Source organism: Bos taurus, chromosome 12, assembly GCF_002263795.3.
Source record: "Bos taurus isolate L1 Dominette 01449 registration number 42190680 breed Hereford chromosome 12, ARS-UCD2.0, whole genome shotgun sequence".
NCBI classification, from domain to species: Eukaryota; Metazoa; Chordata; class Mammalia; order Artiodactyla; family Bovidae; genus Bos; species Bos taurus.
In genome coordinates, this window is record NC_037339.1 from 17,397,345 (window position 1) to 17,401,742 (window position 4,398).

Genomic DNA, 4,398 nt, shown 5'->3' on the forward strand with positions numbered 1-4,398 from the left:
GAAGCCCTGTTAGACATTAGGGAAATCAAATTGAAATTGCGGCGAGGTATCACAACCTATCTCAATGGATAAAATTTAAAAATTAGTGACAGCACAAAATACTGGGGAGTACCACTCCAGTACTCTTGCCTGGAAAATCCCATGGACGGAGGAGCCTGGTAGGTTGCAGTCCATGGGGTGGCTAAGAGTCAGACACAACTGAGCGACTTCACTTTCACTTTTCACTTTCCAGCATTGGAGAAGGAAATGGCAACCCACTCCAGTGTTCTTGCCTGGAGAATCCCAGGGACGGGGAGCCTGGTGGGCTGCCGTCTATGGGGTCACACAGAGTCGGACACAACTGAAGCAACTTAGCAGCAGCATGTAAAGAAATTTGATCATTCATGCATTACTGGTGGGAGTATTAAATGGTGAAGCCACTCTAGAACATAGTGTGACAATTTCTTAAGAAGCTAAACATTGTAATTACTATACCACCAAGCAGTTGCACTCATGGGCACTTGTCTCAGAGACACGAAAACCATGTAGACACAAAAGTCCATGTAGACACAAAAGTCCATGTACACACAAACGTTCACAGCACGTGTAGTCATAATGACCAAAAGCTGGAAACAATCCAGATGCTCTTCAAATGAGTGGTGCTTACACAACCTGTGGTATTTACACACCATGTAATGCTACTCAGCAATGAAAAAGGGAACTAGCTGTTGATGTACACAAGTTGAATGAATCTTCAGAGAATTAGGCTGGGCGAAAAAAGTCAATCATAAAAGATTTAACTGCATGATTTCATTTATATAATATTCTTGAAATGCCAAAATTTTAGAAATACAAAACAAACCAATCGTTGCCAGGGATTAAGCACAGAGGGCAAAGCAGGAGGGAAAAGAGCTTAACTTAACTTGTGTCATCATGTTGCTTTATTGTATCAGGATCCTGTAATTTATACCCATATTTCTTTAATTTATTTATCTAGTCACTCAACAATTCTTTTGTTTCCAGGCACCATTCTAGAGATACAGGTAGCACAAGAACAAGAAGCTGACTGGGAGAAATGTTTAGATTTAGCTCAAACCCTTACTCTGGAGAAGGCAATGGCACCCCACTCCAGTACTCTCGCCTGGAAAATTCCATGGATGGAGGAACCTGGTAGGCTGCAGTCCATGGGGTCGCTAAGAGTCGGACACAACTGAGCGACTTCACTTTCACTTTTCACTTTCATGCATTGGAGAAGGAAATGGCAACCCACTCCAGTGTTCTTGCCTGGAGAATCCCAGGGATGGGGGAGCCTGGTGGGCTGCCGTCTATGGGGTCGCACAGAGTCGGACACGACTGAGGCGACTTAGCAGCAGCAGCAGCAAACCCTTACTCAAAATTTGCTTAAGAGACAAGTCGTTAATCCCACTATTTTTCAGGAGATTTTACTCTGTCCTTTTACTCTTTGCAAAATGCTAGTTCCCTGCATGACTCCATAATCATAGCTCTTAAGTGCCTGTATTGTCCTGAAGCTCTCACTCTAATCTTGATACTATGAGGTAAGCACAGTATCTTTCAATATGATTATAGAGGACAAGAAAAAGTTAATGATGTTATATGTACAAAAGAATTGCCCATGGGCTGTCAGGTGATGCTAGACATTGCCCACAGATAAAGTCCTAGAAAAGATATTTATTCCCCTCAGTCCATAAGGTGATGCAAAAAGAACAATAGACTAGGATTTTGGCTGCATGGAGAATTCTGGCTTCCAAATGCAATTATTGTTTTGGTGATTGCTATCTTCTTTTTCCCAGTATTAATTAAAGTCCTTTTTTTATATAACTCTCAGGTAAGGTATTTTTATATAACTCTCAGGTATTCTAAAGTTAAATTCTTTCCTGTGGTCCTTGAAAAAGTAGCTAAACCAACAAGGATCGCCTTCCTTGAAACTAATTAAATTTCCTGAAAGACTGTGCCATGCATGCTACAGTCTCTATTCTGTGAAATTTGTAGTTATTTTCTATCTCCAGATACAAAAAAAAAAGTCATTTCAAAATCAAATTAACTGATAATAGTGTTGATCGTTTATTAGATTCTCACCTGCCACATTACCTCCAGAGGGCAGATGGAAACGCATCATGTAGAATATATTCTGTCCTAATGTAAGAGATCTTTGGGGCTGGCTTGAGGTTCCATCGTTCAAAGTACATGTGTAGAAATTTGGAGGTCACTTGTAAACTCCCAACACATGGAGGGAGGGACTTATTGGGAATCCCACAGTTGGGAAGATGTTCCTCCTACATGGGCTTTTCTAAACGCTCTTGCTCACTAACTTTAAAATCCTCTGAGATGATGTTATATAAGCCTCAAAATTAGCAGCTTTACTGCATGGGTGTGTTTTTTTCAGCATCTGCATAATCGGACAAAACAAAACAAGGTGGTAGTAGATGCTGTAGTTCACGTTTCCCCAGTATCTCTTGCCTGAAATTACTTTGTTATATACCTCACTGAAATGTACACTCCTTCCTTGGATATAAATTAAAAGATGAATGTATTTTCCAAGCAAAGCATCTATCTGTATAACTCTATATGTGTGTATGTGTGTGTGTATATATATATATATGCACACAATATGTGTGTGTGTGTATACACACATATATTAAAAGTCCGTCAAATTGTGAACAGTTTATTTGAGGACATTTATATGGTTCTTCCTAATCTCTCTAAAGTGTTATAAAATATAAATAAGTATTTCCTACCTGATTACATTGCTTTGTTGGCAAAATGGAAATGGTGCTAACTTACGGAAGAGAAAAAATAGAGTGAATGTACTTTGTAAATTTTAGAAGACTATTCCATTTGATATGAACTTGAAAGCTTACTTCTTCTATGTCATGCTTCTCTTTCTTACTCATCACTGCAGCTCAGCAGAAACCAGAGGCACAGTTGGAACCCCTGCTGTGTGACAGCGGCCTCCTCTACCCACATTATTACTTTAGTACCCATGACGCGGGTTCCCTTAGTCATCTAGGCACCTGGAGAATACTTTCAAATCCAAGCTAACAGCAGTAATTTTCCATCTATATTTAAAGTATGAAAATATTTGCAACATTTAGGCAAATGTAAGAAACAATGAAACAAATGCCTATATTCAATTATTTAGCCCCATTGATATCCCAACCCTCTGCCCTAGCTGCTTCAGATCATTCTTAAAAAATAATAATAACAATAATCACAGACAGAAATGAAGCCCTTTGTGCTGCCTTTCATGTCTGACCACAGAAGTAACCATACAAATGCTTAATTCAGTAATGCTCATTCTCATTCACGTTGTTTTTGTTTCACTCTCTATCTAGAATTCTTTTGCAGGTATATTCTTTCATATAGCTATGAATATGAAGGCAATATAAAGACTATACAATACTTTCTCACTCAGTACTCTGCTTTTGAGATTTAGCCATCTTTATAATGTGTACACCCCTGGAGGAGGGCATGGCAACCCACTCCAGTATTCTTGCCTGGAGAATACCATGGACAGAGGAGCCTGGTGGGCTATAGTCCATATGGTGGCAAAGAGTCCGACATGACTGAAGCGACTTGGCATGTACGCACACACACAAAATGGGTACTGCTGGTTTAGTTTTACTGCTATAGAATATTCCGTCTTCTGCATATATTACAAAATTTATTCATCTCCTCTCCTCTCAGTGGGTACACAGGTTGTTTCCATATTTTTGGCATCACCAAAAACACTCCTATAAATATTCTTCTATTTGCTTAGTTCTAGGGTATATGTTTAGGGGCAGAACTGCTTACTTGAGGAATATAAGCATCTTCAATGATAACACACGTTGCCAAATAGCTCTCCCAAATGGGTGCATCTTTCTTCTACTAGAAAAATGTGATAGTTTTTATTTGTCTGTATTCTCTCCAGCATTAAGTGAGGTCAGACTATTGTTTTCCTATTTTATTTGTGTAAAATAGCTCATTGTGGTTTCAATTTGCATTTACCTGATTGCTAGTGAAATTAAGCACCATTTTATATGTTCTTTGGCCGTCTATGTTTCCTCCTCTATGAACTCACCTATTATCTGAATGTCATTACTATACTGTACAGCTTCAGAGAGAACATATAATATTCATATTCCAGGGTATTAAGGATAACATAGTTTCAGCTACAGAGTGTCCTTTTAAAAGTCCGTACATTTTGGAGGGTTTGTGGCTGCTCTGCCTTAGGCTATTAAGTAATCGTATGGTCTTAAGATACTATCTCAAATAAAACAGAAACAATAACTAGGCTTTTCCTTGATAATAACAACATATGAGTTACTATCTGGAATATTTTTGCAGATAGAAAATGCTCTATGAATGTACTAATTTCTAGTTATATTCTTTAGTGTGGGAAACGGTGACAACACAAAA